Here is a 13778-nt window from a genome sequence, read left to right as displayed (position 1 = left end):
GGCGTCCCGTTACGTGAACCGCAAGGGGTACTTCTCCGTGATCCTGCAGGCTGTGTGTGACCACCGGGGCCAGTTCACGGACATTAATGTGGGCTGGTCCGGCAAAGCACACGACGCCCGGGTGTACTGCAACTCCTCCGTGTGCCAGCGGCTGCAGGCCGGGACCTTCTTCCCCGACCGCCACATCAGGGTCAGGGACGTGGACATGCCCGTGTGCCTGGTGGGGGATGCCGCCTACCCACTGCAGTCGTGGCTGATGAAGCCCTACACGGGGCACCTCAATCCCTCCCGCCAGGCCTTCAATGCCAGGCTGACCAGGGCCCGCATCGTGGTGGAGGGGGCCTTCGGGCGACTGAAAGCCCGCTTTCAATGCCTCCTCACCCGTCTGGACCTGGCCGAGCACAACATCCCTCCCGTGGTGGCGGCATGTTGTGTGCTCCACATTTTGTGTGAGCGAAAGGGGGAGGCTTTCCTGCCAGCCTGGATGGCTGAGGCTGACCACATGGCTGGACACTACGGTCAGCCCCGCACCGCCGCCATCCGGGAAGCCCAGCGGGGGGCCGTCCGGATCCGGGAAACCCTGCGGGAGAGCTTCCTGGTGGAGGAGGAGGAGGACTGACCTCTCCCTGCATGCCCCACTGGGGCCTTCTTCCACCCTACCCCCCTTCCCTTTTCCCCTCCCTATCTACTGTAAAATAAAGACACCTGTTTTTGAAACAAAAACGTCTGTTTATTTAACATAACTGGGTGCGGGAAGGGAGGAATGAGGGTTGGAGAGGGGAGGGGGAAACCTGGGACGAGGGAGCTGGAATGGGAGGGAAGGGAGGAAGGGAAAGGAAAGCTCAGGAGTGGGAGTCCGGCTGCCTCTCCCGTCTCGCCACACTGCGGGTCCGGGGGCGTTGGTGGGAAATGGTTGTGGAGGGGGGGGGCAGGAGGGACAGGGGGTGTGGAGGAAGCAGGAGCGGAAGCAGGAGGGGGAGCAGGAGGAGCAGGGGGAGCAGGAGGAGCTGGGGGAGCAGGGGGAGCAGCAGGAGGAGGAAATGGGAAGCGGTCATACAGGCTCTGGAGGTGGCCTCACAGGGCACGGCCCTGCTCCTCCAGGGCCTCCAGACTCCTCCGGCGCAGCCTCAGGTCCTGGAGATGGAGCTGTTGATCCAGGAACCGGAGGTGCCGCCTCTGGTACTCCTCCTGGTTCCTGGCTGTCCTGCGGGCCCAGGCGCACGGTCCCGGGGCTCCCTCTCGCCCCAGCCCCCCGTACACATAAGGGGAACATGAGGGTACTCACAGGTGGACGCCTCCCCGGCCTCAGACGACACAGGCGAGCGGCTCTGTGGCGTGCCTCGGGGGTCCCGGGTCCTGGGCAGGCTGGCGGCAGGCTCCTGGCTCTCAGAGCCCTCTTCCTCCTTCTCCGTCTCCAGGAGCGGTCCCTCTGCCCCAGGGTCAATCACGTCCCGGGGGGCAGGGACGGCATGAGGCCCCAGGAGGCGGTCCAGGGCGTGGAAGTGGGGGCAGGCCTCCGGGTCAGCCCCTGGCTGGCAAGCCCGGGAATAGGACTGCCGCAAGTCCTTAATTTTGCAGCGGACCTGCTCCCGGCTGCGCTGGTGGCCCCTGGCAGCCAGGCTGGCAGCCATGCGGCCGTAGACAGCCGCGTTCTGGTGGCTAGTGCGGAGATCGTGGACATTGGAGGCTTCCCCCCAAACCTCGATGAGGTCCACGATCTCCGCACTTGACCAGGCGGGCACCCGCCTTTTGTGCCCCCGGGCAGGCTCCTGGGAGCCGCCAAGCTGGTCCTGGGGAGCAGTGGAGGGCTGGGAACCCTCGGATGGCTGGCTTATCCTGTGGCAGGTGCAGGCTGTGCTGGCACAGGTGCTGGCAGCCTTGCAACTGGCACAAACTGTAGCCAGCCCATGGCCCTTTAAGGGCTCCGGGGCCGGGAGGGGGGCAATAGAGTTTCCCTGGTGTTGGCCAGAGTGGCCACCAGGGAAACCTGGGAAGCCTTAGCCTCCCACTAGTTCGAATTAAGGGTCTACACAGCCCTTAATTCGAACTAGCTAGTTCGAACTAGGCTTAATCCTCGTAAAATGAGGTTTACCTAGTTCGAACTAAGCGCTCCGCTAGTTCGAATTAAGTTCGAACTAACGGAGCGCTAGTGTAGCGCCTAGGAAAGTTAGTTCGAACTAACTTTGTAGTGTAGACATACCCATACTGAGCATCCAAATATTGAGATGGCCAAAATCATTAGTTGCTTTTGGAAATCATGGCCAAAATCTGCAGCGCACAGTCACACAAGAAGTCTGTGGCTTTGGCAGGAATTGAAAAACATCTCCAAATGCTCAAGTGAACACCTCATTCACTAAGCCATCCTTTCTCTTACTGCATTGGCCAGCAGTTCAATCCCAATCTATATGTATAGATATTTTAGGGCGCATCTCTCTGTCTAGGAGTCCATCTGTCTGTGTTTGTGTCTGCAAGTCTGTTTGTTCAAGAATTCCTCCTAAATAGTAAGATCTAGGGCCATCAAATTTGCTATACAGCTTCCTCTTCTCCTAATTAAAGCAAGATCAGGGTTTGGCTGGGCCAGGGAAATGGGAAATGCTGGGAATGGGACTGTTTTCCATAATGTGGAAAGGGAAGCAGACAGGAGGGATGTGATATTCACAGAAACCACTGCGGGGGGGAGGGGGGCAGCAAGCACAGGGGACAGCTATACTGCAGAGTGACCACTGTGGGCAGCCTCGTCAGTAAGGCACTGGCCAGCTGTGGTTGGGGTTTTGTATAATGCTGGCCAATGGAGTGGTAGGTGGCTTCCTTGACCCAAATAGTGTCGGGGGCACCCCCCAAACCCTGCCCCCCATAGGCTCCATGGCAGGGAGCGGGTTGATGATTAGCTGCAGGGTGGGGGGCCGCTAGAGGCCAGGATCAGCCCATGGACCCTCACCCCCCTTCCCGGACTACCTGTAGGGCCCAAGCCCCTGCTCCGACTCTTGCACTCCCCACACCCTCAGCCCCCTGCATTGAACCCATCCTTAATGACCCGAGCAACACTGGGAACATTTGCTAGTACGCAATAAAGTATGCATCTGAGATTGGCATGATCAACTTGCCCAGAATTTATTACACACGGATAAGTATCGTAAGAGGTAATACTTTACAAAATCAGTTAAGGAGGAGAAGTTATTATTAAAATAAATCATTTACATCTGTTCGCACATTTCAGCGATGCATGACCTTTTCAGCAGAGATATTTGTCCTTGGAGTCTTAATTTACTTGTTAACCCACTGGAGTGTTGCAAATGAAGCATCCGAATGAAGACTCCAAGTAACTTCTTGTCTAGCTGGTTACACCACCTCATCCAATTTCTAATTCAGATCTGCAGAACTCAGCTACAGTGAAGTTCAAGCTGCAGGTGGGGAAGTAGTGTTCTGAATGCCTAATGCCTGCCAAAATCACATGGGAAGCCTTTTAAATATTAGACTTCTTGGTTTTAAATCACTAAATCAAAATCCCATAGCTAAACAGTCCTAGACTTAGGAGACATTTGACTCTTCTGACTCCAGTAGGGTCCTTATCTAGAAGGTCTGTTAGGTTGAGAGACGGGCTAATAACTGGTTTTTCAGTTTCCTGGCAGTTCTGAAAAATATCAGAAAAATAATTTGGTTCTGGCTGGGCCTAGCCCAAAAATTACAGTTGCTTTGGCAAATCTGATACATTGATTTTGGGTCAAGTGAAACATATTTTTTCTACCTGGAACCAATTTTTTTTTCAGGCAGCAAAAGAGGCCTCCCTTATAACCAGTTTCCTAGTGGCTAGACCTCTCCCCTTGGATGTGGGAGACAAAGGTCCAAATCCCCTCATTGCCAGCGGTGGGGAAGTTGGGTCTCCCACATTACAGGAGAGTATCCTAACCACTGGGCTAAGGGGTATTCTGAAGAAGCTTCCCAGTCGCTCCTGTTAAATTAGTCTCATCTTTTTTCCCTTGCCTGAAGACAGCCCTTGTCATTAAGAATGGCTTTGTATAAAATACACTAATTGCCCCACCAGCTAGGCAGTGCAAATGACTCTACAGCAGTGGTGAGAATCTGAGGCCCGAGGGATACATGTGGACCACAGGGGTTCTGCATATGGCCCACGAGAAATTTGTTACTGTTGCCCATGCACGGTGGTTGCTAGAGTCTGATGATTTTCTTCCACGTAGCTTTTTCTTTTCGGTGTTACTGAAGTGAACCACACCTAAAGCAAGGGCATGTGCAGCCAATCACAGCACTGTTATAGTTCAATCAGCACCCTTCTCCCTCCCCCCCCCAAATTCTAAGTACGCAAGCACAGTTAATAAAACTACCCTATCCTGGGAGACCAGCGTGACTACACCAATCATCCAATTGTGGTTCATGAGAGGAAGGAGTCACTCATGTGGCCCACTCACTAGCTCTACTGCATGGTACTTAGGGATCTCACATGGAAGGAAGAAGAAAAACCTGCTTTAAAGAGCCTGATTCAGACCAGGGGTCTCCCCCAGCCTAGCTGAGTGCCTTGGCCGGTAGAGTACTGGCTGAACGGAACCTAAACTGCTCATGAACGATTTTGCTGGAACATTTGTGGGTTTTTTCTTTTCCTTTCTGTCTAGGACCAAAACAATTTGCCAAAACTGACACGAATTCACAGAGTGTTTCGGTTGACACAAATTTTTAGTCTAAAAAAAAAATGTTGCGGTTGAAGAATTTTGTTCAGCTGTCTATAGGGCTTCATCCTGCTGCACTGAAACCAATGGGGAGTTTGGTTGCTAGCTCCAATAGCAGAAAATTTGGCCTCGCAGGAAGATCTGCCACGTTTCTCCCCTCGCCTCTCTCTGCACAGCCTGTGCTTGGAAGTGACAACAGATTTTTTTTGCGGGAGGGGGGAGGTGCTGCTTCTTCAACTGACACCTTAGAGAGCTCTGAAGGCCCTTTGGCAGAATAACAGTGGGGGAAAAACTAAAAGTGAATATGCTGCATTGTGTGCGGCTTTGTGGTAGCTCAGACCTGCTGGGGGATTAGCGATAAGAAGCACTGTGATCTGCAAATCACTATTTAGGAGGAAAGAAGCAGCCGCCTTGTGCAGGGGAGATAACAGGCTTGGCACACAACCCTCCAACTGGACACATATCTGGGATCTACTGGAAGATAAAATATCAGTTTGGGATTCAACAGGGTGCAGGGGAATTTGCATATCCTCTTTCGAAAATTGTACAGAGTCTAGCTATAGCCAAGGTGACTGAGCCCCTTTCTGCCTGAGTGAACCCCAATGTGTTGCCACAGTTCCAATGATTAATTAAGAACATAAGAACGGCCACACTGGGTCAGACCAAAGGTCCATCCAGCCCAGTGTCTCGTCTGCTGACAACGGCCAATGCCAAGTGCCCCTGAAGGAATGAACAGAACAGGGAATCATCAAGTGATCCATCCTCTGTTGCCCATTCCCAGCTTCTGACAAACAGGGGCTAGAGACACCATCCCTGCCCATCCTGGCTAATAGCCAGTAATGGACTGGTCATCCATGAACTTATCTAGTTCTTTTTTGAAGCCTGTGTTGGCCCTCATGGCATCCTCTGGCAAGGAGTTCCACAGGTTGACTGTGTGCGGCATGAAGAAAAACTTCCTTTTGTTTGTTTTAAACCTGCTACCTATTCATTTCATTTGGTGATCCCTAGTTCTTATGGGAACAAGTAAATAACTTTTCCTTATTCATTTTCTCCACGTTAGTCATGATTTTATAGACCTCTGTCATATCTCCCCTTAGTCTCCTCTTTTCTAAACTGAAAAGTCCCAGTCTTTTTAATCTCTCTTCATATGGCAGCCATTCCAAATCCCTCATCATTTTTGTTGCCCTCCCTTTAAAAATGCCTGCTTCATTTCCTATCTGAATTTGTTTAGCATCAACTTCCAGCCATCGGATCTTGTTTTATCTTTGTCTGGTAAGCTGTGGAGCCCATGATCACATTCTGTCCCCAGGCAGGCAACTATCAATAAGGTTACATTTGAGTCACTGGCATTATTAGTAAGAGGCATGGACCCAACACAGGCAGTAAACAAAAACTCACAGCCTGTGACCTGTCTCTGACTCTACCATATACCCCTGATTAGAACTTAGGCCAAGGAACCAGGGCTGCTCGGGGCGGGGTGTCAACCTGGGGGCACCACGGGGGCTGGCCCATGACCCCCACAGGTGTTGGGGGAGGGTTGACAGGAGTGGCAGGCTCTCCACCTAGCTCTGTGTGCTTCCTGGCAGCATGTGCCTGCAGTTCCTGGGGGGAGGGAAGGCCAGAGGTGCTCTGCACACTGCCCCCCCCCCCACCCACGAAGCTGGCTCTGCCGCTCCCATTGGCCAGGAACCGTGGCCAATAGGAGCAATGGGGCAGCATGTGGAGCCCTGACCCTTCTGCTGAGCAGCTGCAGAGACATGCTGGCTGCTTTTGGGGAGCCCCCTGAGGTAAGCACCACACTGCACCCCAAATGCCTGCCCCAGCCCTGAGGCCCTCCCATTCCCAAACTGCCGCTGCTGGGGAAAGGACATGGTGGCCCAAGACGGCCTCAGCAGTGGCCAGTGTGGCTGGCGCAGGGGCTGCCTGAGCCTCTCCGGCAGGGCAGTGCCCGTTGCCATAGAAGTGATGGAGGTCACGAAAAGTCACCCAATCCGCTTTCTGTGACCTACGTGACAGACATGTGGCCTTATTGGAAGCTGTGACTGAGTCTCCTGAGCCTTTGTGCAGCTAAGCCAGACAGACTGAACGGAGCTGCAAGTGTTTTAATGCCACACATGGAAAGTGACAAGGTGCGCGCTGCCTATTACCAAGCTGTCCTGCTGCCATGAAAAGACTCTATTTTGAGACTCTGTAACTTTACTGAACTGCAGCTGAACCGTGTCTGCCTCAGGTGGAATGTTTTTGGGGAGGGGGAAATACTACACCAATGAGGAAAGCAATAGTTAGATGTTGAAAGAATGTTTGCTCCCAGAACACTTGGCTGGCTTTGCTAATTGTGAAGTAATGAAGCATTAGCTTTTAAAGAAGAGCAAAGTTACCAGAGTAGGCTGTGTGGGCGTACGGAGAAGGCCTGGAGGCCCTGTGGAAGCTGTGTAGTCTCCCAAGTGGGTAGAACTGCTATACCTGATGATGCTGGAATGTATCTTCCCTTCTGTCAGCAAAATAATGCGCCTTTTGGCTGCCGTGCTGCAAGCAAGAAAAAGAAAAAGATGAAGCCTACACTGCTTTCTTTAGGTTAAGTATTCGAGGGGGATTTGAGAGCAGCCTTCAGCTACCTAAAGGGGAGTCCCAAAGAGGCTGGAGAGAGGCTGTTCTCAGTGGTGGCAGATGCAGAACAAGGAGCAATGGGCTCAAGTTGCAGTGGGGGAGGTCCAGGTTGGATATTAGAAAAAAACACTTTCCCTAGGAGGGCGGGGAAGCACTGGGATGAGTTCCCTAGGGGGGTGGTAGAATCTCCATCCCTAGGGGCTTTTAAGTCCCACCTTGACACAGCCCTGGCTGGGATGATTGAGCCAGGGTTGGTTCTGCTTTGGGCAGGGAGCTGGACTCAATGACTCCTGAGGTCTCTTCCAGCCCTGGGATTCTAAGAGCAGAATCTTTGGACTAAAACCAGAATGGGATTCAATTTTTCATCTGTTTGGGAAGAGGGGAGGAAAGACAAAATGTCCTGCCTTCTAAACTTTCTCCCACCAAAGAAGACAAACTGTCATACATCTGAAATTTGGAAATGTTTCAGCTTCCACAGAAAACTGGACATGTAGGAAAAACAGCCTTTTGTGCTGTGAGTTTAGAAATTAGACCATTTTGGTAATTAAAAAAAAACACCCTAATGAACATTTTTATCTTTTTTTAGTCCCAGCTCAGCACCCTGCTCATAAGGCTCCATTGCCAATTTACACCAGCTGAGAATCTTTCTCACTTTCATTCGACCCTTCCATGACATTAGGCTACATATTCATCTGCTGCATTGAAATCAGCTGCATTGAGCAGCTCCATTGAAATCAGACGCACGTTGGCGATCCTAGACTCAGACTTCTGCGTTCAGCATGGCTGGTGCTGGGGAAATACCCCGGGAAGCGAAGCTATTCAAGATGATATAGGGATGCTGTGACAAAGTGGGGATTTTCTGTAATATTTGTATAAGTTCCGTGTGTGCCTCAATTTCCTGCTATAATTTGCAGTAGGACCCCGTGGGGGGCAAGAGATTAAGTTGCTTTCGAGGCAGACTAAGAGATGCAGCTATGTGGGAGCCACCTCTTTGTCTGGGTAGCGGGAACAGAGTCGTTAAAGAACTGGTTGAAACTGGCTCAGAGTAACAAGGGTGCAGAGAAGCAATGTGAGCTCTGTGGCTCAGGAACTGACACTCACTAGTGGGCAGCTCCAGCCAGAGGAACCGTGAATCCAGCATGGTCCTGCCTGGAGGGCAAAGGCCAACCCATCTCTAGACCAACCAAGGCCTCCCACGGCAGTGTTCCAGGTGGCTCACAAACCCTGCTGTTTGGAAAAGGTTGCCTGGTGTCCCTGCAAATATCTGCCGAGGGGCATTAGTCACTAGAGAGCAGATATGTCTCCACTGGGCGTCCATCTCAGCTGGACTCCCTGAGCCGAGCGCGCCGAGTGCTGCAACTCCAGGAATTCAGCCCAGGAGGCAGCCCGGCCGCGTGACCTACCTTGAAGGAAGAGAGAGTCTGGCACATTGAAGAGGGGTCCTGCAATAGCTGGGGCACAGCACCATTCCGACAGGCATCTCAGGCCCCCACCCTGCAGCAAACACAGGTAAAAGCCTAGATATCTTGGAAGAGCTGAACCTGTGTACCCAATGGGATTCCTCCAGCCCCGTAGAGCAGCTCTCTACCGGGCAAAAAGGGGGTAGGCAGGGCTCCTTCACTCCCACAGGGTGGCAGGGGCAGGAATTAGCCGCACCCTCAGCATCCAGAGGACGTGTGAAGAAGTCAACTCGCTCTTCCAAACTAAGTGATCCACTGATTGTAGCCTGAGCAATAAGACAGCAATAAGGCTCTGTTCTGATTCTGTTGCTCAGCAACACTTGAAAGAGCTCCCTGGAACCTCACAGGCTAATAGGAATCAGCATCTAATATCTTGCTTGCATTCCCGATGCCCCAGTAATTGTTGCTTTCTCTCCACTAACGCCCTCTCGGGAGGTGTGATGCACGTACCCCACTCAGCTTCATCTTGCACAGAACAGGCTGTAACCCAGCCCAGCAGGCATTAGCGTGGGCTGATGAGAAATGATGAAGATAAGAGAGAGCTCCAGGGGAATTCAGCTTCCCTACAGCCCTTCCGCACTACAGAGCTTAGCACAGATCCCTCCTGGGGCATAGTAACGTTTGCTATGCCAGCAGAGTACTTGTCCTCCAGCATAGTTATCCACACCCAGCACAGTGTCGGTCCGCAGAGCTACCTTGGCTACTGTCGAAATTCTCTCACATCCCTCTCAGGGGGTATGTCTACACTACCCTCCTAATTCGAACTAGGAGGGTAGTGTAGACATACCCTGACATAGTTATGTCTGTGCAACAGGAGTGGAGAACCTAAGGCCCAGAGGCCAGAGGCAGCCCTCCGCTTGCCTGGATCTGGCCCCTAAGGCTCGGTGCTCCCTCCAGCAATGGGGAGCTCACACTGGTGGGAGGTGGCTTGTTTGTTCTCACTTGTTTGTCGCCCCCAACTGATTTTTCTCTGGGTCGATGGACCCCGACCCAAAAGAGGTCCCCCCCCCCCCGCTGTGCAACTTTCTAATGTAGACCAGAAGATGGCGAGAAGCTGAGCAGATGAGGCATTGCCAAAAACTGAAGTATAGTGGGGGTGGGCAATGGGGCTGGCATTGACAAGCATGAATGAAGCGGCTCAGTTACAGCCCCGATTCACCCTGGTGTGGCCAGTCTCACTTATGCCTCATGCTGGCAGATGTGCCTGGCATTGCTCGGGTCCTTAACTATAGGAAAGGGTTGTGTTAATTAAAAGGAAAATGTATCGGGCAGGGAGCCAGGAGGTGTAGGGGGTTGGGGCAGGGGGCTGGGTGTATAAATGGCTCATGGCTGAGGGTAGGGGCTCTCTGCAGGGAGTGGGGGTGCAGGAGTTAGGGCAGGGGGTTGGGAGGTACAGGGAGGCTCAGGGAAGAGGGTGGGGGTGTAGGAGTCAGGGAAGGGGATGGGGTCTAAGCACAGGGGTCTTGGAGGTGTGGGGGGGCTCAGTGCAGGGGCTGGGCATGCAGGATTCAGGGCAGGAAGCTGGGAGGTCTGGAGGACTCACCAGGGCCACCTGTGGTGGTGAGGGCTGCTGTAGTAGCTCCGCAGGGAGACCTGGAGTGGAGCTGATGCCACTGCAGCGGCCCGGGGTGCCCACAGAGAAAGGGACTGCATGGCTGCCTGGGCGCCCCCGTCCAGCACTGGTGCCAAGGGGAAGCACAGAGGCAGGGGGCTGAGCTGCCTGCCCAGCTCCCCCATCCAGCACTGGGGCCAAGGGCAGAGCGCGGTGTATTGGGCTTCCCCTGGGGGGTATGGGGGTCAGCCAGGGCGGTGAGGGGGGCATGCCCAGCACCAGCATGGGAACTTTACCCATGGATGGGGTCATGGTCATGAGAGATGGCCAGCAGCCTGGGCACTAAGGGGTTAACTGTACCTAGCCAGGTAGCAGTCAGCCAATAGAAATGCAGATAGGGATTTCAAACTGAGACAAGGAATTTGGGGGTTTTCCCTTTTTTTTCTCTGAGCCCGTTTGCTCTAGATACTGTGGGAGACAGGAGACATGTCTCTCTCCAAGAAAAAGACTCTTCAGAATGTGTAAGTAGGGTAGAATTTAGATAAATCCATTAGGTTTTATTGTTTTCTGTTGTGGGACTTTGGATCTGATGTCTGTGCTGTTAGAAATGGGTTTTCCTCTCTTTTGTAACGAAGTTTTGGCCCATGGGAAAAATCCCCAGAGTGTATTAATTGGTGACTTTTTCCATCTAGCCATTCTGCTTGCAACAGGAGTATTGTTTTGATAGTAAAAGTTCTTTCTTTTTTATTATCCTGATATTGGTTCAGTTCTGCGTCCTGGAAAATCTGTCTGTGGGATCTGCCTGCCTCTGACTAGGGGAGAGCAGCCACAGACTTCAATTTGTATTCTCGCTTTTCTTTTTCAAGCTCTTTGGGGAAGAGAACCTGGGGGGTCCCGGGGTTGGTTTCCAGTGTCCACCCCTGTTTGTGAGTTCGAAAGCACTTGTTGGTGGCAGCGAATTTTTATCCCCCAAATCTAGGTTTTTAGGAGTTGGGGGGAAGTTTTGTACCAAAGCTTGGAAAGAGAAGGTTTGGGGGGGACTTTTGCAGGCCCCCATCTCTGCATTCAGAGTGGGAATCAGCCATGACAGATGGTGGCTAGCAACATTCAGAGCCCCTCCCCCGCTGGCCACTGTCTTACTGGTGCCGCTACCTCCCTGTGGTCGCTCTGTCATGTAACTGCCCCTCTCAGCAGTCCCCTCCCTTTCTGAGTTATGGAAAACAGGCTGTCGTGCACCCACCTCCACCCCCAGGGTATGTGGGATCGGGGCACCCACGTTAACGCCACGGAAGCCCCGCTCCTGAGTTTAGTCTGGGCCCGTGAGTTCTAGGGGACAGTCATGCCCCAAAGCATGGTAGCCTATGCCCCCTGGGCCGCCCGACCCCTTACGACAATTATAGGCAATGGGGATATAGCCTGCGCCCACGCTGGGCGTCCCTCCCCTCGTCACACTCTAAAGTTCACTCGAGGGCAAACCTCTTCCAATGTTCACTCTGCCCGGTCTTTGCAATATTTAAATTAGATAGGTAGGGGAACTTGGGCCCTCCTGCTCTCCCGAGTTCCAGCCCCAGGACCCTTAGGGTGAGGCCACGCGGCCCTTACCCGAATGGCGAGGTGTACTCAGTTCACTCACCACCCCTCTCGGGGGTTGTCTGCTGTTGGAAATAAGCCAGGACACTCTGGATGCAGGTGAAAACAAGCGGAGGATTTATTACACCAGCTGATGGAGTGACACGCAGGGGTTCCCCGGTGAACACTGGTTAATTAACACTATACAATAGGTTATATAGTCAGCAGGTGGACGGAGGAAAAATGATTTGATAGGTCTAGCAGCAAGACGACATGAGCACATAAGCCAATAGAACTACTAAAGATTACATAATATCTCCGCCCATTGCAAAGTAACAGCTTGTTAATTAATATACAGGTAGTTACTGTTCAAATGCCAAAACATGTCAGCAAAACAGTAATAACATTTTAGTCTGCATAGATGATGATGTTGCTATAGCAGGCGGGTAGGGCCTTGAGTTGGTGCAGCGCTTGGTTCTCAGGCTCATTATCTAGGAGAGAAGCAAGACAGTTTAAGCAAATTTTATGAATGTTATCTCAAGCAAAATGTGTTACGTTACCAACTGGGACCCTGTTGAGTGTTTTAGAACGTGGTTGCTATGGTGCCCAGGGTCTTTTACTGTCTGCAGCTCTTATCCTGACTGTGGTGTTCCCAGGCCTTAATCCTAGAATGGAGTTATGCTGTTTAGAGGCCCACTAGCACATTTAGGGCTGCCTCAGTTTACCCTACATCTGCTGTCCGTTTCGGCGCCCCCGTCCTGGACCTGCTTCCTACGTGGGTTAGAGTCTCCTTCTACGGGCATTTCACATGGGCGAGGGGAGAATCGGGGCCAGTATCCATGGTCGCTGTCCCTGTCCCAGAGTTCATGTCTTGGATTCGGCCGTGCTGGTTGCCTCCAGCTCGTTTCCGGCGTCCCTTCCTGCTTTGGCTTCGGTTGCAGCATCTCTGGCCGCACCCGCCACAGCTCTGATTTCCCTGGCTGATTCCCGGCTGGCCCTGGTGCCCCAGGCCGTTTCCACATCGGCCCCAGCGTCCCCGGCCACTTCTGCACTGGCCCTGGCATCCCCAGCCGCTTCCGCGCCGACCCCAGCGTCCCTGGCTGCTTTTGAATGCAGCGCCCAGCTCAGGGCGCATACGCAGCAGCGTCGGGGGTGGGGGGGGGGCGGCCTCACTGGTCTATCTCCGGGCCAGGAGCTTCTGGCACACTCTGGCCCACGAGAGGGGACGGGTTGACTCCGTCACACAGGCCCATTCCAGGCACCTCCCATTTTCCTGGCACAACCAAACTCTGACCTTGCCTAAGTTAGGAGAAGAGGAAGCTGCACCCCAAATTTGCAACCTAGCTCTTACCATTTAGGAGTTCTTGAACAAATGGGCTCAAAGACAAATGGATGTAAAATATCTAGCAGATAAAACAATACCAGGTTAGAACAGTCGCAGTATGTCCAACCACAGCTGTTCAAAATTCATGAGTGGAACCTCAAAAACCAGTAGATATTTTAAAAGAGCTTTTGTGTTCTATTTATTTGTCTTATGGTGTTGTTGTCTATAGGGATCTCATTTTCAAGTTTCTCCCCTCCCCCACAAAAATGTGGGCAAGAAACACTTTTATTTTAAAATTGCCTCACCTAATAAAATGCCTCCAGGAGTTAGATACTCAGGGGAAGCCCCAAAAGCCAAATTAAATTCACAGCAATTGGCAACTCTGTGGTAGTTCTTGGCACTCTCTTTGCACAGGTGTGAATGATGAGAACTAGGCTCCTCTCTGATTCTTCCTTTTCTTGTAACCTACAAACCCCAAATGTGTCCAAGTCTTGTCACTTTTTCCTTTGCCACATTTCCAAGATCCATTCTGCTAAATGCTCACGTAGGCCCTTTGATCTATTAATGGCACACGCTTTTTGCATCTT

At 52.4% G+C, this 13778-nt stretch overlaps 1 protein-coding gene and 1 long non-coding RNA gene across 2 annotated transcripts in view; one reads left to right on the top strand and one right to left on the bottom strand.

Moving 5' to 3' along the window:
• LOC102459149 (pyroglutamylated RF-amide peptide receptor-like) overlaps positions 1–13778 on the top strand; it is a 126509-nt gene that overhangs the window by 59863 nt on the left and 52868 nt on the right. The window lies entirely within an intron of this gene.
• LOC142820945 (uncharacterized) lies at positions 3119–12038 on the bottom strand. The gene is made up of 4 exons (XR_012897965.1): positions 11901–12038; positions 8690–8780; positions 7058–7205; positions 3119–3438 (listed from the first exon to the last, which is right to left on the bottom strand). It is a non-coding gene; the product is annotated as an uncharacterized LOC142820945 (long non-coding RNA).

The sequence above is a fragment of the Pelodiscus sinensis genome, chromosome 28 (assembly GCF_049634645.1).
Source record: "Pelodiscus sinensis isolate JC-2024 chromosome 28, ASM4963464v1, whole genome shotgun sequence".
NCBI classification, from domain to species: domain Eukaryota; kingdom Metazoa; phylum Chordata; order Testudines; family Trionychidae; genus Pelodiscus; species Pelodiscus sinensis.
Note: the sequence above shows the minus strand (reverse complement) of the source record. Positions and strands in the feature narration are given on the sequence as shown.